This window comes from Herpailurus yagouaroundi, unplaced genomic scaffold (genome assembly GCF_014898765.1).
Source record: "Herpailurus yagouaroundi ecotype Mexico unplaced genomic scaffold, PumYag 29, whole genome shotgun sequence".
NCBI classification, from domain to species: domain Eukaryota; kingdom Metazoa; phylum Chordata; class Mammalia; order Carnivora; family Felidae; genus Herpailurus; species Herpailurus yagouaroundi.
The window spans coordinates 78,287,327-78,312,959 of record NW_024412377.1 but is presented as its reverse complement, the minus strand read 5'-3'; the positions used below and the strand labels follow the sequence as shown (position 1 = coordinate 78,312,959).

The 25,633-nt window shown below is 34.8% G+C and overlaps 1 pseudogene; it reads right to left on the bottom strand.

Moving 5' to 3' along the window:
* Positions 1 to 3,070: 3,070 nt before the first annotated feature.
* Positions 3,071 to 4,507, bottom strand: LOC121041880 (myotilin-like; annotated as a pseudogene).
* Between the last annotated feature and the right edge of the window lie 21,126 nt (positions 4,508 to 25,633).

Below are 25,633 nucleotides of genomic sequence, written 5' to 3'. Positions count from 1 at the left end.
AATCAAAAATAATAAGTTAATGTAACTGCTTAATATATTCACCAATGTATAACCTAGGTAACATAAATGTCAAATGAGGTCCAGATATGACATGATTTTTAATCAAATGTAATGCATTATGTTTTCAAATTATATTCGTGGATGCCAACTACACAAGGAAGTAATAGCTAGAGTGAACAAAAGTAAAGTTACGTTGAGTAAGCTTTATTTTCCCACATCACTTCAAAGACTTGAGAAAAATGAAGCTCACCACCAACATGGATGAACTATATATACAACAAAAACATCTGATGAACATAAGGAAAGGAACTACGATTTCTGAGAGAGGTAAGTGTGTTTTCACTTTAATACTAATAAATTACTAATAAATTTATTAAGAGCTTTAATGTGACAATTTTTACAACTATCATGCATATGAAAATAAAAATGGTGCAAATATTTTTCACTGAGGAGAAACCCTATTTTTGTCCACATTCTATATTCCCACTTTCTTAGATATTTTTGAGAGTAAAACAAGATTTAGCAGGAGCTACTCATTTTTAAGCCCCTGTTTGTATCACGAAATGGAAAAGAAACTCAACCAAAAATCCAAAGATAAGTTTTCCAAATTTTATTTACTTAGAGTAAATATTATAGTGTAATATATATTATATCCTAACTCAAATATTAAGGTTAATTTTGAAATTCAGTTTTTAGTTAGCTTGAATTATTAGTTGAAAACTAGCAATTAATAGTTATCTTTGTGAAGGTTTCTTTTAATATTAATCCTCATACATTTTATTTTTATTTGAACACTTCAGTTACCTTGGGCATATTTAACAATTCTAATAGTGGCTCTGGAAAATCTAATAAGGCTCCTTCTCTATGCTACTAGCCTTGCTCATGTAACCTCATCTCCATCTTCTTGAGCTTAAAAAGCAGTATTTTCCATTTTATGTACAAGAGAAAATGATGGAGAGACACTTTAAAATAAAAAAGTACCTTCTCTTTCATTATTTTTGTACTGTTCCCAATACAAATGGAACAGATTATCTTGCCTTTCATGAGGGTGTGGGTAGTTTCATAATTTGCCTATAATTATGATTGAAAACAGTAAGTTTGCATAAATCTTTTATCAGCTGTCTTAATGTCCTTTGAATTTTAGTTGTGCCTATTATAATCATATTTTGAAAATATGACTTTCGGTCATCCAAATGATAATTTTTAAAAATATGTCTTGGGGGACCTGGGTGGCTCAGTTGGTTGAGTGCCTGGCTCTTGATTTCGGCTCAGCTCATGATCTCACGGTTCTTGGGATCAAGACCCATCCTGAGCTCTGCAATGATGGGGGGTGGGGGGGGTCTGCTTGGGATTCTCTCCCTCTCTCCCTGCCCTTATCCCACTTAAGCTCTTTCTCTCTCTCAAAATAAATAAATAAACTTAAAAAAATAAAAAATGAAAATATGTCTTAAGAAGGCTGAATGTCATCACATTGTGTTGCATCACATTGGCTAAGAAATAACTCTAGCTCTCCCAATTATAGATACATCCTATTAAACAAGTAACTTGAGTTTTCTAAGTCCCAGTTTTATAATCTGTAAAGTGGGGATGAAACTTATCTTGCAAGGTTTTTTTGAAAGAGTCAGATAATAAATGTAAGTTATCATAATGCATGACCTGTTAAATACTAAAATGTTACTCACCTTCTCTTCTGGTAGCCAAAATCTACATAGCTGTGTTGGTTATGCATCATTTTGAATTAGTAATTAGAAATTAAATAAAAGTATATATATTCATTTCAACAAAGCAATATATCATCTTTTGCGAAAAAGGAAAAGCTACCATCTTGATGTGAATATTTTAAATTTTTTATGTTTTTATTTTATTTTTTGAGAGGGACAGAATGTGAGCAGGGGAAGGGCAGAGAGAGGGAGACACAAAACCTGAATCAGGCTCCAGGTTCTGAGCTATAGGCACAGAGCCTGATGTGGGGCTCAAACTCACAGATTGTGATATCATGACCTGAGCTGAAGTCAGACGCTAAACCGATTGAGCCACCCAGGCACCCCTTGATGTGGATACTCTAAAAGCCAGCAAATCTAAGACTCAGATGATGCCTTGTTGACTGTGAAATTACACCTACTACCCTCCTCGGGTTCATCCTTAACTTTCTTAACTTTAAAGTTACCCCAATTAATACAGCTCTCTAAAAAATTTTTTGTTAAAAAAATAAATCCAATGGAAAATAAAGTAGTAGGAAACTTAGGAATAAAGTTGAAAGGAGACAAAAGACTGAGAGGAAACAATGAAATCAATCATAAATAACATTTTGCTTGCTTTTCCCTGAGAAAAATTACCTAGATAATAGCTACTTGTTTTGGTGTGAGAAGAAATGTGTGGGTTTTTTTCTTGTTGTTTCTATACTTGGATTTTAATTCTCTTTTGATATAAAACTATGGAACACTCTGATAATCTATACCATGTTAGTAAGTATAAGAGAAAACAGGTTAAACAGTATTTATAGACTGTACCAATAAACCCTACAACAAGAATTAAATGTGTTTAAAAAGTTGGTATTAATTCATAACCTGCAACTGTCAAGTGTGTATGAATTAAAGGTTAAAAGTCCACATTTTAAATAGTCTTCTCAATTATAAACCCAGATTTTCTGTAGGCTTCACAAGCCAGATCAACAGCTAGAATATGTAAGAGTCAAGGAATAAATAATATACATATATATTTATACACATATATATATTATATGTGTATGTATGACATATACATATAAAATACACACATATCAGGGCGCGTGGGTGTCTCAGTTGATTAGGTGTCTGACTTCAGTTCACGTCATGATCTCGTGGTCTGTGGGTTTGAACCTTGTATTGGACTCTGCTGACAGCTGGGAGCCTGGAGCCTGGAGATTCTGTGTCTCCCTCTCTCTCTGCCCCTCCCCCACTCACACTCTGTCTCTCTCTTTCAAAAATAAATAAATATGAAAACACACACACATATATCAGTTATATTACCTAATAAAGCCATATTCTGTTAAAACACCTATGGACTTACTTCAAAAATTTAATCAAATATATCACTGTGTTTTCCAATGTTGATAGAGTGATTCAGGTTTTTCACTTTCACAGATTCCAGACTGAGCTGCCAGATGCTGAAATTCTCCTTATGGGTTAAAAGTTTATTTCACATCTAAATGTTTCCTGTTTAATGGTAAATATTTGCTGAAAGTTGGTTGAGCACATAAGCTTAGGAGTTGGAAGAGTTTGGTTTGCACAGGCTACAACATCTAATCTGTTATGTGTGGTCGCTCATTAACTTATCTTTAATAACAACCAACACCAGAATCTTTCTTTTTTACAACTTTATCAATAAAGTAACTAATCTATAGTTATCATGCTATAAATTTGTTTGGTCAGCATTGAATTGCACCATTTTGTTATTTCTTTTCCAGAAAGCTTTGGTGGAGGAACTATTGAGATCTGATATTCTAGCTTCACTGAATCTCCCTCAAAAACCTTTTTGCTTTGTTGTCTAAAGGTGAGAATTGGTGCTCTTCTCTGTTCTTTTGCAAGGACGCTCACCAGCACAGTAAATGTGACTTCTCCTGTTCAGCTCAAGGCAGCACATGCAAAAACCCTGCATCTGAAGTTCTCATCACTTCAAAGATGAATGAATGATAACACTTCTCAGACATCATCATTTTGTGAAAATCATCTGATTAAACTGGTCTTCCATTTATACAGAATGACATATTAGGAGCTGGTGGTCCACTCTCTACAAAGTTCATGCTGCAGAATCTTCCAATTCAGTCAACATGTTCTCTCACACTTGAATAAAATATGGTGGGTAAGATTTCTTCTGGATTGAACCCTGATCATTCACGTATCCCTTTGAAAATGATCTACTTCTTACTTGTGACACTGGAACTTATAGTCGTGTGTGTTTGAAATTGTGCTCTCTATCATTTTGAGCTTGAAACACAGCAACTACATTCTGTGATTCTAGTAATCTGCAATCTATCTTCTCATATGTTAGCCATTGACTTCCATTATGAAGAACGCTGTCTTTACATTTCAGCTTTCTCTCCAAATCTTGACTCAAAGCTTTTCTTTTGATCCTGGTATTTCATTGTTGGGAGTTCTTGATATGGTCCTAGAATTTGCAGTTTGGGATGGCTTAGCATTTACAGGTTGGCCACTGTAGGGTTGTTGATAGTTGGAGTCCACAGTGGAAAGGATTTACTGCTGCTGTAATCAGACTGTGGTGGCAATATGGAGCCCAGGAAGCTGGCTGTGGACTGGTAATAGGTGGCTATAACCCTTTGGCTCTGGTTGGAACCAGAAAGTTGTTGAAGAGATGAAGAGAAAGCAGAGGTGGACATGGTGGTGTGAGAATTCACTGTTGAAGAGGCAGAACGTCTTTGCTCTGTGCATGGGTTAAGCTAGATAATAGAAGATTATTTGATCTGGCTAGAAGATCTAGAAGCTTCAACAAAATGTGTTTTTATATGCATTACCTTTCCTGCAAATTCTAATATTAATTAAACAAAATTGAAGCAAAAATCATTTTAAAAACAACAAAGATGGTCTTTAAGATAAGACTTGAAGTCAAGTGTTTGACAGGGCTTATTATTAAAATATAATTTAAAATAATAACTTGAGTGTGGAGAAGTATGCATTAAATTCCATAAATTCTTTGTTTTACAGACTATAATTTGGGAGTGATAACAGTTTCCATTTTATTTGAGTTTGTAAATATTGTGATGGATGTTTTAATTTATAAATGCCCAAGGCCTCCTTGAAATATATTTATTTTAAAACTGTTCCAATTATTTATTTTGTCATATGCTCATAAGTGAAAACAGATCAGTAATATGAAGAAGAGATCAGTTGTCAGAAGAGGTTAATTTAAACCAAAAGTTTTCTGTTTATAAGTCTGTTTTTTTAAAAAAAAAAGTTTTACCTGTTCTGTGTGTGTGTGTGTGTGTGTGTGTGTGTGTGTGTGTGTGTATGATGTAGTGAGGAAAAAATCCTGAGTTTTGGAAACAGAAGCCTGATTAGACCAAATTGAAAAACCTAACTGGATGCCCTTAGGCATGTTAAGCTTTTCAGACTTTGGTTTCATTTTCAAAATGCTAGAATATATACCTACCAGTGTTATTACCCATATGAATGGCTCTGGCCAACCATAGCATGTTGTGATTCTCAGGGTCCTGTGGCACATAGATATTTACAGTGTTTTCCATAGACTGTTCACTGTCACCTGGCTTTGTCCTCAGTACGTATCTTGCTAAAGAGTCTACCATTACAATTTGGCCTCAAGACTTTTTAAGAAGGAAATTAACTTTTATTGAATGTTCATTTACTACAAATTATTCTAAGTGCATGTATACACATTATCTTATTAATGTATGTGTATATTACCATGAAGTATTTATTTTTAATTTCCATTTTTAACAAACAAAGCAAGCCTAAGAATAACATACACACATTGGTACTTAGGAAAGTTAGGGTACTTCATCTGATATTTGCACCATCTTGAACTGAATACCAACTCTTTGCCAGTTTTATAATGCATATAGTTTTTCATTTATCCATAACCATAACCAGACATATGTGATTCTTACTCATATTTCACAAATGAGAAAATTGGGCACTAAAGAGCTTACATAACTTATTACCAAAAATAATATTTCAGTGGCAGAACAGAGGTTTAACCCCAGGATCATCTGACACAAGACTTTTAGCTCCTAACAGCTAGTTTATTAGTATCTCTGAAAGTGGAAAGGGTTACAGTTTAAGTGTGATTAGGGATATCCAAGTACAAGCCATCAAGATAAAAATGCAGCTCCTGTACAATCTTTATTTTTTAAATATTTTTTTAGTTTATTTACTTATTTTGAGAGAGAGAGAGAGAGAGAGAGAGAGCAAGCATGAGCAGGGGAGGGGCAGAGAGAGAATCCCAAACAGGCTCCAATGCTGTCAGCACAAGCCCGACGTGGAGCTTGAACTCACAACCCACGAGATCATGACCTGAGCCAAAACTAATAGTCGATGCTTAACTGAGCAACCCAGACAGCTCTCTTTTCCAATTTTAAAACAAATGAATATCTCTGATATATGCAGGAACTTAGAATTTTGATTCCTATTGCATTGAAGTATAATAAGTCATGACTAATATAATATTTATATTCTGTTATTATATAGATTCAGACTTAGCCAAAGATATTTTTCTAGAAGAATCTAAACTTTAATTCTAATTTTCATTTATGTACTGAGGATTAAATTTAAAAAAAACACCTTAAACCAGCACATTGATATTATGAGTCTTACTTTTGTCATTCCGTATTTCTTTGCCCTTTATTAATTCCTTATTCAGAGTGTAAGTTTTATTATCATTCTTGTCAAAAATAATTTTTACTTAAGTTTTTAATTCCAGTTAGTTAGCATGCAGTGTTGTATTAGTTTTTCAGGTGTACGATATAGTAATTCTACAGTTCCATATATTACCCTGTGCTCATCATGACAACTGCATTCCTTAATCCCCATCACCTATTTCTCCATCCCCCACAGCCCTCCCCTCTGTTAACCATCACATTGTTTTCTATAATTGAGTCAAAAATAATTTGGGGGCACCTGGGTGGCTCAGTCAGTTAAGTGTCCTACTTTGGCTCAGGTCATTATCTCATGGTCTGTGGGTTCGAGCCCCACGATGAGCTCTATGCTAACAGATCAGAGCCTGAAGCCTGCTTCAGATTCTGTATCTCCCTCTCATTCTCTCTCTCTCTGCCCTTCCCCCACTCATGCTCTGTCTCTCAAAAATAAACATTAAAAAATTTTTAAAAATAAAGTAAAATAATTTTAAAATTTCACCATGGGCTCTATTATGCACATACATATGTAGATGGTTATGGTAATCAGGAATATTTCAAAGTGTGAAAAAAGAAAATGCCTATCTAAGTCCATTTATATTGAAATTTTAATAATATGTTGCTATTACAGCAAGGGAGTAATTGAAGTGTCAATATATATTTTTTCATTTATCTATTTAAATATCCATCTAACTATAAACACTCATTTATAGGCACATGCATACACACATGCATATTTGTGTGTGCGGATATGTATTTGCATATGCATATGTATGTATACACATACACACATAAATATAGCTGAGAGAGAGATGACAGATATTAATTTAGCTTTAACAATAATTAATACCTAGAGTAGTAGATTTTATAAATTCTACAAAGGGAATAATGTTATCCTTACCTACAAGGTATTATAATGGAGATAGAAAGATAAGAAAACCATTTCTATCAACAAATACTTAAAACATATGAGATATCAAGAATTTCTAAGTGAATTCAAATGAAGGTAAAAATTATATGTAATTAAAAAAGACATTTTCAACTCAATGAGTCTTATGCAGGGAAGACCTTAACTGTATAGAATACATCTAAAAGTATGAAGTAAATTTGATAATAATACAGATGTGAGAAACTACATGAAAACACAGAATAATCTGCATTTTTAAAGAGATTCTCAGGGTATCAACTTGTGGGGCTCAGAAAGGACACACTTAGAAATATGTATGTTGTAGATCTGGATGTCAAAATAACTTAAATTGATGTAAGTGTAGAACTGCTTAACAGTGGTCTAAGGTTCTTGGAATGAATCTGACTTAGGAGTCAAAGAAGATTATTTAGGCTGAACCAGAGGTGACATTGGAAAATATATGGGAAGACTGAAAGAGCAATATATACACATCCTTCCACTGATGCCTACTTTTGTTTGTAGGTTTCATTATCATTCACTTCATTATGAAGAGAACTATTGCACCAATAAAATATATTTCTCAATGTGGTACAGTAGATTGAAAAACTGGCCACAATCTTTCAGTCTTCCTTATGTTCACACCCTTTCAATGTAACTTGGAATTTCTTTGCATTAAAGAGTGAAGTTTCTTTTTCTATTTCTTGAACGTAGGCTGGCTGTGTGACTCAGTTGGCCAATATAGTGTAAGTGACAACATGACAATTCTGAGGACAGGGTCTCAGGAGTCCAGAATCAACTTCTACTCTCTCTTGGAATCCTGCCCAATTGTCATGTAAACACGTTCCAGCTGGTCTGCTGAAGTACAAGACCATGGGGAAGCAGAGACACTCTTCCAGCTGCAGTCATTCCACAGAACCACTTCCAAGCCGACGGTACTGTTGAGCTCAGATGTATGACTGAGCCATTGAAACAAGAATTGCCCAGATAAGGCCAACCCAATTGCCAAAACACAGAATCATGAGTTAAATAAATGGTCATTATTTAAACCTTTAGTATTTCAAGTGGTACGTTATGCAGCAAAAGCTAACTGATACATGGTCAATATCCTTCTGGTGGGGAGTATGGTTAAATTAGTTTATCATGCAGGGAATCTATATGCATTCCTAACCTGTATGAAAAGCTTTCACTGACATTTTACTTACCTTAAGATAAACTTCTTTTTCACCAAATTGTATTAACAAGTCAGAGATGTCAGTCTTACTTCTTTAGGTTCTAACTTAAAATGAGTATTTATTGTAATTTTACTCTCTACTGAGTTCTGGCTTTCTGTTCCTGCCATATGAATACTAGGTGGCTTTGCTGATTGTCCAGTCCACTTTTGGAATAATCACACAAAACTGACTCTGGTTTTAAGTCATTTTACATTAGGCTGCCACACAATTGTCTAAAATACCAAAGAGAAGAAAGTGATTCTCCTGCATACAACATCTTGTACATTTTAGTTAGCCTTGGTGTTAACTTCAGATGGAGAAGCTTTGTAGCATTTCACATAGACTCTGTGTATATGTGTGTATGTGTGCATCAAAGAATGAATGGTAATAGAAAGCAAATTGCTTTTCTTACGGTCCAATGTTAATTAAAACCAAATGTCCCTTCCACAACGTAGCTAATGTACTTTAATTATTCTGTCTTGTGCAGTTGTGACAAAAGGGAACACGCAATTATTAAAGGGAAAAAATACACATTGTACCAATAATTGTCCACACTGTGAAATAGTATTGCTTTTCCCCTGTGAGGAACTTGAATACTTGCCAAATAATCCTCTCTACACCATTTAAATAATGTACATTGTTCTTTCACAATAATTTACCTTTTTATTGGGTTTAAGCAAAACATGTTTATTGCCATTTACTTTTCTTCCACAGTTTTAAACAATACAAGGCCACAAGAAGTTTTTAATTTTTTTTTTCTGGCATAAATTTTAAACATAAGAAATGAATGTTATTTTACATAACAAAGAAGTTTGGTAGCAATCATAATGACCTTAATGCTAACCTTTTCTATTTAAACATGGGAAAATCTATTCCCCTGAGAGTAATTTTTTTCTGCTATTGAATTAAGATAAGAATAGCTACAAAGGGCGCCTGGGTGGCGCAGTCGATTAAGTGTCCGACTTCAGCCAGGTCACGATCTCGAAGTCCATGAGTTCGAGCCCCGCGTCAGGCTCTGGGCTGATGGCTCAGAGCCTGGAGCCTGTTTCCGATTCTCTGTCTCCCCTCTCTCTCTGCCCCTCCCCCGTTCATGCTCTGTCTCTGTCCCAAAAATAAATAAACGTTGAAAAAAAAAAAAAAAGAATAGCTACAAAGATGGTAGATGAAAAGTGGTGGACAGATCAAAAGGTAACAGGTATAAAGTGGGTAGGCCACAAAATAATCTTTCCTATGCTGTTCAATATTAGGAAACAGAAATGGAATCTATCAAAATTTTCATATATTTGAATTCTTTCTCTGTCTCCCACTCTATTAAGCTCTCTGTTTTTTAAATTATTTATTCCACCAAAGAACACTCTCTTTCTTTTTTTAAATTTTTTTTAATGTTTATTTATTTTTTAGAGAGACAGAGTGTGACTGGGAGAGGGGCACAGAGAGAGGGAGACACAGAATCTGAAGCAGGCTCCAGGCTCTGAGCTGTCAGCAGAGCCCCATCCCAGACAGAGCCCCACCCAGGGCAGGGCTCAAACTGAGTGAGATCATGACCTGCGCCAAAGTCAGATGCTTAACTGAATGAACCACCAAGGTGCCCCACACTCTCTTTCTAAATGAGATTGATAAACATTTGAGCAACTTACTCAAATGCTCATGTATCAGAAAAAGAAACTGTAAATATAACAGTGTCAAGAAGGACAACTACCCTCTCCCAGAGACTTTTGTTCTCTCCCCAAAGGAGGAAGTTGATTTTTCCCAAAACGATGATAAAAAAAGGATAACTGAAAGGAGGAAATGAAGCAGAGGCCAATTTTCAGACCAATTTTGATGGTAGTTGTTCTGTAGCTCTGTTCCATAGATCATTTTTCAGTATTCTGACAGTGAGGTGTCAGCTCTGGCAGGGACTTTTTGATTCTGACATTAGTTCCTGTGTTGGCTTCAGGGGGAGTGGCACCCTAGTGAATCACTTCTTCTTTGCTGTGGGAATCATTCTTATACCCTGAGTTAGAATCTGGTTTTGGCCTTCAGCATTTCCAACAATATTATAATCACTTGAATCCCTGTTTTGAACTGCTTTATGTTAAAATACCTAGAGAGTTTTCTGTCTTTTGGATTAAACTTTGATTGATACAGTTTCAAAATATTTTTGATAAGGCAATGAATTTGTCCAATAAATTAGGATTTCAGATGAAAATGATTGAGAAACAGATTGGTTCAGATTATAGGGATTCTTGAACACCTTGATAAGAAATTAGAATTCATTCTAAAATTCAGGACAAGCCATGAGAGGGGTCTTTCAGCAGAGAAGCAGCATGATCAATATGTATTTTACAAAAATAATTCTGGAACCTGTATGGAGTAAGTGGAAGAATGCTAGACAGAAGCAAATGGTTTAACCTGATGGAAATAGTTGGAGCTAGCATAAATCACAGCATGGAATAACTGATAATTCTCTGAGATAATACTCCTTTTGTAAAGAATAGGCATAAGATGTTTTCAGTAATGTTAAAAAAATAGTTACCAAGAAGAACCCATTTTATTTATTTTTTTCATATTATAGCCAACAGCTTTCATTTTGTTCAACACTTTATCATTGTAACAGGGTTTCCAGTTAACCCATGAACATGGTAGTATGTAAATGAATAGATATGGAATACATGTATCAAGTATCCTTTCTCTGCCTGGAAGTTCCCAGCAAATACATCCGTTCTTAAAGCTCAAATATACCAGTTATTTTAATTAAACTGATGGAACATTGGCAGAATCAAAACAATTTGAATATTTGCCAGTACTAAAGCCAAGTGCCCGTCCCTGTATAAGAACTCAGTACACATTAGTTCTCTTACTCTCCATTATACCTACAACACTGAAAACACCCTAATATTCCAAGACAAAACTAGGCATGTTCTTAGACTAGAAGGTGCCCCTAAGTTTAGACATTTTGTCAGTGAAATACCCAAGCAACTGTATAACAAGAGAACAAACTGAAATAAGCATCATTTGAGAAGATAAATATCTCCTTGTGCTTCAGGAAAAGGAAAAAAAAAAAAAATCCAATTATGTGGCCAGAGGAGGGAACAAAACTTTCTGAGCAATATAGCACTCAAGATGAGCATTGAAACAAAAACGGAAGAGTTGAATCTATGAAAACAGTATCAAGAAAAGCAAAAACCAGTATGAGAAAAGAAGGATATAAGGATAAGCGAGGCTGGGTCTATATTGTGGAGGGAAGTGAATGGCTGGCTGAGAAATCAGTATTTAATTAATGCACTATAGAAAAACTTTAAAGGATTTTGAATGGAGAATTAATCAATTAAATAATTTACAAAACAATAACAACAATAACAATAAACAAAATCCCCAAAACCTCTGGTGTCTACATGTCATTTTCAGATGGAATTCCTCAGAAAGATAAATTTAATTTTGCTTGAGGAGGTTTGGCCTATATGAAGGTTTGCCAGAATTTTTTTTTTTTTTTGCCAACATTTGCAAAGTTGGATATGTCATAATTGTCAACCACCAACTTCTGGCTTATTTATTTATTTTTCTAGGAAGCAACTTTATTCATGCTGGCACTACTCAGTTGGGTTCGTACCCAAAGAACTGAGCCCCAAACACCACGTGCCATAGTTTTAATTTTTTAAATCAAAAGATATATAACCACATAGCATGACTAGCACTACTCAGCAATTGTAGTGGGTTTAGAGATGAAGCCTTACTTGGTATAAGTTTTTGAGGCAATAGAATCACCAGCTGTGGCCTCTGCCCTGTGTTTACACTTTCCATCAGAACATTTCACTTATCCATGGTTGGTATATCTGAGAGATATGAAATCTCATTTATGGAACTTGGTATATTATATCTCCATTCCTAGAATACAATCTACCCCATATAAATCTACTAAATACCTTAAACAGCCCAATATATTTGCACATCATAGGATTTTCAGTACGATTATCCATATAAATTAATTGCTTATTTCAGGACTATTTTCGTGGGCAACTGCCCTTGTTAACAATAAGTGGGAACAAATACGGATAAAAGTGATATAAGTATAAAGGCCAAACTTTACATTTGATTATGCCTTCATATTTATTACTTTAAAGAAAGTTTAAATATATTTCCTGTATAACCAAAGTGGAGGGAAAATACTCTAATTTAAAAATCACATATTCACAGAATGCTAATTTATTACATTCATCAGTTATAATAAAATGTGTCTACGTGTTTAGCTTTGTTATTTCATATTTAAATATTGCATGAATATTTTATCACTATAGTGAAAAGTTTTGCATTAAAATGATTACTTTTTTATTACAACACATAATAATTTAGCTAAATGAGTGTCTCTGTATGAAGGCACTTGATTAGGCATACATGGGTCCTTGATGACAAGAAAATTCGGGAGGTTTTGGAAGTTTGGAGATACCTAGCTGAGACATTTAGAATACTACAGTTTTGACACTGTTGGGGTTATGTGATTGCTTTCTGACTAACTAGAAGGTAAAGTCAAGGGAAAGGCAGAAATGAAAAAGGACACAGCTGGGCATGATATTCCTGCTGACTGCAAAATCAATTTCTGGCACCTGAAGGAAGCAAAGGAGAAGCAATTTCCATATCTAAGAAAGGTGCTCTGTCAACCAGAAGTTCAAGCAAACACAGGTAAAATAAAAGTAAATATTTTCAGATTTTGTAACTTTCAAGTTATAATTTGGTATGTTTGCACCAATTGTTTACAAAGCCACTGAGTCAGGCCCACAAACTTAAGATTAATTATTTGCTCACCAAAATAATTTCATAAAATAAGCCAAGTCTTTAGCCACTAAACAAAGAATAATATAGTGTTAAAATAACGCCGTTGCTAAGTGTGCACGCACAGTGTGTAGAATTATGCTTTTCTGGTGTTAGTTTAACATTATTTTTATCCAGGCTACTTACCAGGAATATGTCATTAATAACCTCTGATGGCCCTCACTTGGACACACACACATACACCAGGAAGAGTGGGATATATGAAAGAAATAGCATCCAAATGAAAATTCCAGGTTATTAACATATAGGCTAAACCCACACTATGATATAGGGTCTGGTGAGGGCTATGATTGATATATATATCATAGTTAAATGGAAATCCTTACTTCCACTGTTTCTCAGACATTCTCTTTATTTTCTCTATCTTCCTCCTAACAAGAATCAAAGTAAGAGGGCAATGACATTCTCAAATATGTATAGTCAACTTCAGCATAACAACCTCACCACATGGAAGTGGATGGTACACAAAAGAAGTGGAAAACAAAAAAGAATGGATAAAGCACAATGGCATGAACACAGTTCAATCTCATCTTTTGAAATGTAACTCTAGGAGCACCTGAGTGGCTCAGTCGATTAAATGTCCAACTCTTGATTTCCGTTTAGGTCCTGATCTCAGGGTCTTAAGATTGAGCCCTGCGTCAGGGGCAGGCCGAGCTGGGTGCTGAGCCAGCTTAAGATTCTCTCTCTCCCTCTCCATCTGTCCCTCCTTCAGTTGCATGTGTGCATGCACGCACTCTTTAGCTCTCTCAAAATATAAATAAATAAATATAAAAAGTATAACTCTTATCATTGCCTTGGACTGAGGCAATTTTATTAGCAGCTTCTCTTCTCTATAGGAAGGGCTAGTGGGTAGAGGGAGGAAGGAAGGAGAAACACTATTCTATGCCTCCCTTTTTCCCCTCTTCCCTCATACATCATGTTTCTGTTCATTTTACACGTTCTGTTTATGTCTTGATTGATACAATCAACTTCTTAGAACAATCAGTATGCCGACTATTTATATCCAGGTTTATAGATTTAAAATATACTCTCTGAGAGTATACTGTTTCTAAAGAAAAAAGAAAAAAAAGCATTTCAGAAAAAGGTTAGAGAATAGAGATATAGAATTTTAGCATTTGCCATCTCGTTTTGAGATGCCGTTCTGGACTTTAGGAATTTCAAATTATTCCTGTGATTCACAGACAAAGCCAAGTTCAGTGAGGCAGTATTCTTCATTAAGAAACATTTAACTCAGTAATGGTCTGGGCCAACTGGAGAATGAAGAAAAGCAATTTAAAAGAGCACAGGATCTGTTTTAAGAATAATCACTTGTTCACCACATAAAATGAATAATTTAGATGGCCGTTAGCCACAATTATTATAGGTGGGCAAAGGCAAATAGAAAATTCTATAATTTCATGGATGTTAATTGCATTTTGGTTGAGGAAGAAAAATTCATGCACTTGCTGAATTGAACTATAATATTAAAATGAAACAACTATTTGGTTGCTTGTGAACTCATCAGGGTTTTAAATTGCATATTGATCTTTTTTCTATTTTTAAATGTATTATTATTAAAAATTATATAAACATACCAAGCATATGTTTCAACAGTTAACAAGTCATGGTCAATATTGTTTTATCTGAATCCGCACATAATTTCTCCCATCACCCCGCCCACATTACTTTTATAAATATTTGCACATCCTATCATTTAATCTGTATATTTTTTTATTGATTCATTTTCATGCTGTTATTATGCCCATTCTGAGTTCTTCACATTGTTTCCCCAAATGACTGAAGCAAAGGAAGTGAGCCACATCTACCAACATATACCACCATTCTGCTTTTCTTTGATGAGCACAGTATTGGGGCTATAACAGTGGATGATTGCTGAAATAATGGTATTTCAGATTTCCTCATCCTTATAATCATTATTTCCATTTATAATTTACAAAAGGGCTCAATAAATGCTTGTTGAATGAGTGCAGAGAATCCATATTTTTTTTTAACGTTTTATTTATTTTTGAGACAGAGAGAGACAGAGCATGAACGGCAGAGGGGCAGAGAGAGAGGGAGACACAGAATTGGAAGCAGGCTCCAGGCTCTGAGCCATCAGCCCAGAGCCCGACGCGGGGCTCGAACTCATGGACCGCGAGATGGTGACCTGAGCTGAAGTCGGACGCCTAACCGACTGAGCCACCCAGGCGCCCCGAGAATCCATATTTTTATGACCACTCTCATCAATTCATGTCAATGTTACCTGTAAGCAAACATTCCTAATACAAAAGCTATAACAATACCCATCTCCTATTATCAGGATAAGATGTGATGGTGTTTCTAGAGCACTTACCACAAGTCCTGGCTGTGATATACTATTAAATATTTGAACTTAATATTTATTTTTTATTAGTTTTTGTTTATTATTTTTGTTTGTTTATTTTGAGAAAGAGTGCATGCTCGTGAGCAGGGGAGGGGCAGAGAGAGAGGAGATAGAGAATCCCACACAGGGCTCGATATCACAACCCCTGGGATCATGACCTGAGCCAAAATCATGAGTTGTCTACTTAACTGGCTGAGGCACCCAGGCGGCCCTGTTTTTATTTATCATTGAAAGTGATTTTGTAATAGCAACCACAAAGGAATGAGGATCTCTAAACCTCTCTGGAGCCGACTTGCCTTCCTGATCATTCATGTTAAGAAAACTCTTCAAAACCTTAAAGGCACTTTGGAGCTTGGATTTAGTTCTATACTCACTGTGATCAAAAACAGCCTTTTATCAACAAGACTTAAACCACAGTGACAGAACTATTGTTTTATTTTCTTAGTGAAGGATCTCCAAATATCCTGTATCTATACAATGCAGATATTCTAACTGTGATGATCATAAATAGGTATGGCTCTCTTCCCCCAAATGCTTGCCTAGAATCCCACTAATTACCTCAGCAGTATGCTCTTGCTCTCTAGAGCTCTAATCTCTACATAGAAGAGTGTCAAGTTGGGATAGAAATTGGATGGGTAGAAGGAGGGTGAATATAATCCATTATTAAAAAGAGTGCATCAATAAGTCAACAAACATTATTAAGAGAAAAAACAACCAAAACTGTCATGAGATATTTCAGTGGCATAAACCATTTTCTCTCCTGCAAGATGCTAGCAGTCTGGTTGGGTAATGGACTAAAACAATTCCCCAGAAATGTAACACCATCTACTTTAGTTCTAAAATATAAATGTTTTATTACATTCCTCAATTAAAACTTAAATATATAGATACTATATGTAAGAATGGATCCACAAAAAAATCAGTACTCTTTAACTAAACTGTGATCAGAGTTCATCCTCAGAGATTGTGATATTGTAACTCTGAGCTAGATCCTCAAGAATTTATACTTTTTAAAAACTCTACAGGAAATTTTGGTATACACTCCTTGGTGAGTGACACTGAGCTAAAACTATGATGTGAGCTGCACATGTACAATGTAGGATGTAAGATCCTACAGAAATGATCTATTGAATGGGTAGGATGTCATCTTATGTCTCCATGGCTCCCCCAAATGGCCTCCCGAAAGTACATAAGTGACTAGTACATATCAAGCACTAAATTGGTCTTTGATTAGCTTTTTCACTTCTATGAATTAACTTTTTATTTATTGAAGCAATGTAAGTGAAGTTAAATTTTAATGGACCCACCAAATAGAACATGGGTGAGAAAATTGACCAAATATCATTATTCACAGAAGATGAAAGAAAAAAATTTTCTGAAACAAATGGGAGAACAAAATTTAAGGTTCACGTTTATTGCATGAGATATACTGAGTTTAGGTGAAATCTAGAACATGGAGACTTGAGGTAGGACCAGCATAGATACATAAGTGTTTCCCATGTATGCATGCATAATATTTTAAGAAATATTTTTGGAACTATTATTAAAAATTAATCTAGGGGCACCTGGGTGGCTCGGTCGGTTAAGCATCCAACTTTGGCTCAGGTCATGATCTCACGGTCCGTGAGTTCGAGCCCCGCATCGGGCTCTGTGCTGACAGCTCAGAGCCTGGAGCCTGCTTCAGATTCTGTCCCTCCTCCTCTAAGCCCCTACCATGCTCATGCTCTGTCTCTCTCTCTGTCTCTCAATAATAAACGTTAAAAAAAATTAAAAATTCATCTAAAATTAGCTTTTGCTAGTGAGATTGGAATAAAATCTTCACTGTACATTATAAACTCAAGATTTGTCTCAAACTATTATGAAAGTTGTATTAATCATTTTAGAAAATACCAACATATGTCAGAGTAAAAAAAAAAGTCTTAACCAACTATGTAAAAATTAGAATAATATTAACTTATTTTCTCCAAGTATATTGTTCATATATATCCTCAGTTTGTTTGCCCTTTTTAATAAAATTATTGCAGTAAATTTTAATATAGTACCTAAATGAATGACCTGCCAGCTATAGCCAGAATATACTTATCATGCAATATTTTCACCTAATATCCAATACACTTAAAAATTCTGAAATTTAAAATTTTAGAATTACATAAAAATTACATCAATATTAGGGTATGTATTATTTGCAGTACCAAATTTTGGTGTGCCCTAAGAATTCAACTTTACATTGAAATGGAAACAAACACCACAGAAAATCAGTCCTGTAATCATGGAAAAATGTGCCAACGACTAAATGTGGAGTTTCTGTCAAATACTCTAAGAGACAACATTTACCTCTTGGTCTAGGACCTCCTTCAAATTTGGAAATGGAAGCAAGAACCAATTAAATATCAGTCAAATATTTGATTATATTATGAACTGTGTTAATAACTTAAATTGATTCCCTTCTATTCTCTTGAGTTGCCTGCATGCCTTTATAAACTTGGGCATACCAGAGATTAGGGCTGATTTTTTGAGAAATGTATATAATGATCTTTATTTTCTATGTAAGTAAACAGATGATAGGTAGTGGCAACCCTGAACAGACTTCATAAGTACAGTGAAGCCTGTTTGGTTAGACCTTCTAACTGATGAATTAGTGAGGAACACTCAATAAATGCTCAGAGTTCATCCATGTTCTTCCATATGTCTGTCTCTAATGCCTCAGGCAATAAAGCAAACCACATTTAAATAATTTTTTAAGCTATTCTATGGAGGATAAACTTAGGAATCCCCCAGGCTACACCAATGGGTTAACAAGGCATAAAGAAATATAAAACCATAGGATGCTCACACCTGAGTTTGGGTAAACAAGACAAGGCAACCAAGAATAGGGAGGTGCAAAGGCACCCCAGAATAGAAAGGAGGTGCAGAGCTCCTGGAATAGAGGGTGGGGGCAAAGGCCCAAAAATAAGGGTGCAAAGGTGCCCAATACATAGGTATATGAAATAAACAAGATTAGATATTCAAGGTGGAAGCACCCCCATTTTAGTACTATGGCAGAAAATGCTTTCAAGGAAGAAAGGACCAAGTTAGGTAAACAGGTAAATTGGGCTATAGACCACAGCTGTAGCAGCCCAGAGCTGAGATGATTAATAAAACAAAGGTGCCTTGTTAACTCTGAGTTTATTTCCCCTACCTGTCTCATCTTCTAGGCTAGCTAAGATAAACAGAGGTTGTGCCTCATGTTCCCTGTAAACAACCTTCTGCCAGACTGCCTGGCATCAGGATTTTGCTTTGTATTAACCTAAACCCCTAACCCCAAATATCTTCAAGACCCCCTTTCCCTCACGTACACAAGTTAATGTTCACGGATTCATTGTCTCTTTATGCATGTTCATCACCATGTTTGTAAGCCTTCTGATCCTAATAAAAATGGGGCAAGGACCCTTATTTGGGGCTCTTGTTTTTTCCCATAAATTATCCATCTCTCACTTTCAATACTGTATCCCACTCTTTAGCTACATAAGAGAGAACTTTAGACCCAGAGTCTCTGACACTGGTCCAGTTATTGCTATGTCCTGACACACTTTTCTGTTTCTAAAATGTCCTGGGTATTCCTATCTTGTGTAAGTCAGTCTTTTATACAAAGTTTCATTTTAGGGGGAAAATAGCAAAAGGACGGAAGTGGCAATTTTTTTTCCACTCAGGTCCCAGTGAAGAGTAAAAATTCACTTATATGAAAATGAATGCATCATGAAAATGAATCTACAAAGATATTTTTTGAGGTACATATATTAACAAGATATCAAGGAAATCATTTCCTGATGTTTTATGGATGATTATTATACATGTTTAAGTTAAACAGACACCCATTAAACACCTGCTAAGGATGAAGCATTGTACTCAGTACATTACACCTGCCCCCAAAATATTATATTCTAGTGAGAAAACACAGACATGTTAGCATAGAAGGACTCAGAATACCTGGAAGATTTCAGGATGATTTTTATATGAACTTCTCTCATCAATAAAGCCTATTTCAAGTATAAATATACAATTACTTGTAAAAATTAATTATTTCTAGAGCACAAGGGCCACAAGGACAGAAAAAAAAACTCTGTTTTAACAGATTTACCACTAGAGTCCAGGACAGTATTTGGCACGCTGTAGGCACTCTGTTTATTATATAAATAGCAAGTAATAGGTGTTCTATGTTGTGACCAAAAGATAAGTTAAATTAGCTGAGCAAAAATGTTTGCTGGGAAGGGCAAGTTTTAAATGAAGGTGAGATGGGGTAGGAGATTTGTGACAAGGCTATGTTAGACTGAGTGAGGATCACAAGCCTAAGCGTGAAGGAGAATGGGCCTGGAGTGCTGCAGGTGATAGAGTTCCAAACAGAGAATCCTGGAGATGAAGCTGGGAAGTTGTACAGGTGCACACCAAAACATGACACACTATGCATCCCTTGGTAAGGAGATAAAATCTATGCCTGAGAGAATAAGATGGCATTTACACTTGCACACATACTATCACTACCTTCTTACATCAACCAAACAGGTTTAACTACTTTGTCACTGATCAGAACACACATGCACACTGAACCACAATGGTCTCTAAACAAACAATGGATTAATCCAAGAATAGAAATCTTATGACCCTGCAAGTTCAGGACAAGATGAAGCTTTACAAGTTTTCCACTAAGGAAGTAATAACATCAAATCCATGGTTTACTTTATTTTTGTGGTAGAAGGTTGACAAGAGCTACTGAATCCAGACACTGAATGTGATAATTAAATGAAATATGAATATTCTATGTTAAAGAAAAATGCCATATTTAGCCTTATTTTGTAATTTTATTAAGGTGTTCATTTGGTATTTTATTTTAGACTTAATTTTTTAACTTTATGTTTATGTGTTTAGTTTATATTTCTTCTCATTTTTACTCCCTTCTAATAGGACTTGTTAGTAGTTTATTTTCATTCCACAATAAATAGTTTTTTCTCTTTACATATGCAGCAGGATTTCCAGTCATTGGACTTCCCTTGTGGAAACTGGGCTAAATATTTTAATATCCAGAGTCCCTTCTGTATGGCTTACTCCTTCAAGTCTTCTCATATACTATTCTTATACTACACTTTGCCTGTCCTAGATTAAAACAGAGTTCATTTTGGGTTTAACTCACTGATTACTATTCTTTTATAAAAATAAAATACATCCATTTGAACAAATTACCTATAATCATTTTCATGTTATTTGTCTGAGATGAGACACATTTATTAATATTATCTCGTTTCATTTTTTTTCTTGAATATAAAGTTACCTGTATATATTCTAAAAAATGTTTTACCATCTGTTTTAACTCAAATATGCTTGATTTTATTCTAACACATTTACCTTTCTGACATTTTTGATGAAAGGTAGGGAAATTGCCTATGCACATCAATTTTTTTTATTAAAATGTTTAAAATATTAAAGTAAGAGAAAGATACTCTTACAAAAATGTATTGCATGGAAAACTAAAACCAAATACCCAAAGACTATCCTACAAAGTATAGTAAAGCAGAGGTTAAAAAATTGGGGCGCCTGGGTGGCTCAGTCGGTTGAGTGTCTGACTTCAGCTCAGGTCATGATCTCACAGTTCATGAGTTCCGCCCTGGTCCAGCCCCGCGTGGCGCTCCACGTGGGGCTCTGTTGGGGCTCTGTGCTGACAGCTGGGAGCCTGGAGCCTGCTTGGATTCTGTCACCCTCTCTGCCCCTCCCCCACTCATGCTGTGTGTCTCTCTCTCTCTTTCTCCCTCTCTCTCAAAAATAAGTAAATGTTAAGAAAAATTTAAAAAATTGATGTCACAATTTTCTTATATTTATCACTTCACAAATATATCAAGAACATGTTGACTTAAGAAAACCTAGGGCCAGGCATCCAATAGTTTGTATGTTTTTTTCACCCTCTGACACCTATGACTGATCATTGCACACAATTACACAGCTCCATGCACACAAAAGGTATATATCTTCAAGTAATATTTCCATAGCAGAGAGTTTCCATTTTCCACTTAAACATTTCCAAATATTCATGCCTAATTATATTAGAATAGTATCATATCATTAACCAAAATGTTCCCCTTAATCATTGTTACTGTATCTTCTACTTAAATGTAATCCTCGTTCATTTTTCCCTCAACAAATTTTTCAGTGTCCTTGAATACAATAATATGTACATTATCTGTTTCTTATCAGACTTTTACACACTACTTTGGCATATTTGATAAATCTTGGCTGCAATATTTGTTTCTCTTTAGGTGTTTGCCTAATGGTAATATTCTATTTTCCCTGTCCTTTCTACATTCTACTTTAAGAAAGAATTGCTCTTCTCTTCTGTTTATTTATTTTTTAATTATTCATTTTTTAAAAAAATATTCTGAATATTTAAATTAGCCCAGTTTATCCATAATTTGCATATCCATAATTTATCATAAACTATCCATAAATTAACATTGTTATTTATTTTGTTGCTTAAATTGTCCCAGATTTGGCCATTGGGAGCTGCTTCATGTGGTGCTTGTGTCTTTTTTTAATGACTATATCAGATTTTTGAGCACTTCATTAATTAGCATTATTAGATATTCTAGGCTCATCTTGTACTTTTGTTAACCTCACCATGAAAATGGAACATTTTTCCAAGGAGCCCTGATTATTTTAAATTGACAAATGGTATGTAGGGTTAGATAGTACACGTGCTCACTGCTGCTAGATACCTATATACTAACATACATACATCTATGTAATCCTGTATCTATCAATTTCTGTGTGTGTGTGTGTGTGTGTGTGTGCACTGATAGCTCTAATTACAATTTAGAAATCATCACAGGGATCAATCTAGCCTTCCTTTCTTTATTTGCTATTGTTTCCTCTGATATTATAAAACCTATCCTTACGCACAATGTATTTAGTTACTGTAGTAATATACATTAAAAATATGTACATGCATGAAGGTGTTTCAGAGTCAGAAATGATTCCCCTGTAAGAAACAAATGTATTAACTAGAGTAAAATATCTGTGTATATTTTGTTTAGTCTTAAACCTTAAAATATACAAAGTACTGTTTTCCAAAATTATATAACTTAGCTCTTGCCAACCCTCTTCACTATGTTTTGTCATTCACTTGTAATACAATTAAGTGCCTTTGTCACTGTGTGTGTTCAATACTGGATCGGTCCTTATCCTCATCCTTGTTGATTTTAATTATTTATACATGGAACGTAGGAGGGGTATGGGAAACATGAGTGTGGTTCTGACAATAACTCCTATGAAAATAGGATATATGTAAGGTGCATATACAGTTTCTTTAGGTAAGGGCATATATACTTTGTTTAGTATTACCAAATGTCCCTCAAGGAGAGGTGTAGCAAATCGCATTTCTATCAGCAATGTATGAGTATGAATATACTTGTTTCCCTACAATCTCATAAATGCCATAGTTTAAAATTTTTACCAACCTGAAAGATGAAAGATTTTTCCTTTTAAGGACCATTTCTACATCTTTTTGTGTGTGTATAAGAATTTCCTGTTCATGTCTTTTTTTTTTTCCCATTTTTCTTATTTTATTTTTGGATTTTGTTCCTATGCCTATCAGTTTTTAAGACTTGCTTATATATTAGAGGTATGAAGACTTCCAGTTAATATTCTAATTATTTTCTTCCACTTTTCAGTTTTTGAAAAAATTTTTAATGTTTATTTATTTTTGAGAGAGAGAGAGAGAGAGAGAGAGAGAGAGAGAGAGAGAGAGGCAGAAAGAGAGGGAGACAGAGAATCCAAAGCAGGATCCAGGTTCTGAGCTGTCAGCACAGAGCCCCACGTGGGGCTTGAACTCATGAACCACAATGTCATGACAATATCATGACCTGAGCAGAGGTCTGATGCTTAAATGACTGAGCCACCCAGGTGCCCGTCTTCTCTTTTTCAGTTTTTGATTTTGTTTTTGGTGTAATCTGCAATGTACCTTATTTCATTTGTAAAAATATATGAATCTTTTATAGTCCATGAAAATTAAGTAAGAGCTCAAAATCCTTTACCTACACCAATCTTAAAGAGAAACTCACCCATGATTGTTGTACCTGCATGATTTAATTTTTTACATTAGATCCCTGATTCATTTGCAGGTTATCCTTTGTGTGATATGAGATATGGATCACACATAATTCATTGAAGAATAGGTTTTTTGCTCCAATGATATGAAATTTAACTTACATGATACCTAAAATCTCCATACTTTTTAGTCTATTTCTGGGCTTTTTACTTAAATCCAATAACTTACTTCCTTTCTTTGTATCACTACTTTTCAATTGTAGAGACTTTTGGTATTTTTTAATATCTCTTTGGTCTGGTTGCTTCTCACAGCTTTTCTTTTTGAGTGTTTTCCTATCCTTTCATGCTTGTTTTCTTATCTGGAATTTATTATCAGCTTGTCCAACCCTATAAAAAAACAGGCATATTTTTAAGGATTATGTTTAATCAATAAGTTAATTTAGGGTTACTGACTTATCCAATCTATTAACCAGGAATGTCTTTCCATTTTCTCAATCTATTTTTATGCCCTTAAGTAGTATTTGAAATTTTTGTTCATAGGGGCCCCTGGGTAGTTCACTCAGTTAAGCGTCTGACTCTTGATTTTGCCTAAGGTCATAATCTCATGGTTGGTGAGTTCGAGCCCCAAATCAGGCTCTGTGCTGATGGTGCAGAACCTGCTTGGGAGTCTCTCTCCCTCTCCTTCTGCCCCTTCCCTGCTCACTCTCTCTGAAAATAAATAAATTAAAAAAATTATTCATAAATGTCTTAAACACTTCTTCTTAAGTTTATTCCTACATATTTAATCATCTTTGTTGCTACTGTTAATGAGTATCTCTTCACTATAATGACCTCTAACTTATTAGTTTTGTGTATGAAGCTATTGATTTTGCTACAGCTGCCTTAAAGTACCACAAATTGAATGACTTAAACAAAATAAATTAATTGTATCAGAGTTCTGGGGGCTAGAAGTCCAAGATCAAGGTGTCTTCAGCATTGTTTCCTTCTTAGGCTGCTAAGGGATAATGTGTAGTATGCCTCTCCTTATACTGAAGAATTTATTATTTTTATGTTTCAAATTAGAGAGGGCATTATAGGATTTTTAACAAAGGTAGTGAAATAAGAATTGCTTTTTAGAGAACTGAAAAGAAGGATTAAAGTATATAGACAGAAGGAATAGTTAGGAGATTACAGCTTTCAAGTAAAATATAATGAGCATATGTAGGTAATATCTTAGCAGTTCTTATGAAGAAAAAAGAATAAAAGAAATCTTAATTTGCAGATTATGTGGGAGAAGAAATCTGAAGTAAGCCTTGGATAGCAACCTGGTTGTTATAAGAGCAATCAGGATATCTTACAAGGTGAAATAGTCTGGGATAAATGGTAATGAGTCTAGTTTTGTCTATTAGTTTCAATAGTTTGTTGAAAAGAAGAATGTGTATGGTTTTCTCAAAGAGGTAGTATAAAATAAAAAGAAAATTAAAGAAAGCTGAGAAAAGAAGCCTGGGAAACAGAAACTGCTGTTTAAGATTTAAGGAGCAAAAGGATCCAGGAAATGACACAGATGAAGGGAAATACTGTGATTTCAAAACAACTTCCACAGTAATGTTCAACAGTAATGAACACATGAAAGACAGTAAGTTCCACTAGATGATATGATATTAATTGATATGATATGATATATTACAAAATACTTAAGTTGAGATGGTGAACATAAAAGTTGGGGATATAAAAGTTGAATGATGAGTAATGAGGAAATATAAGGTGAGAAAGTGGGGAAACCATGTGCCTTTTGAAGAAACAGCATTTGAGGAGAGGGGAAACATTAATCAGAGAGATTGAAGTAGTAAGAAAGGATTGATTTACTTTTTTTTTTTTTGAAGTTTATGTATTTATTTTGGAAGAGAGTGCGTGTGCTAGAGAGAGTGGGGCAGGTG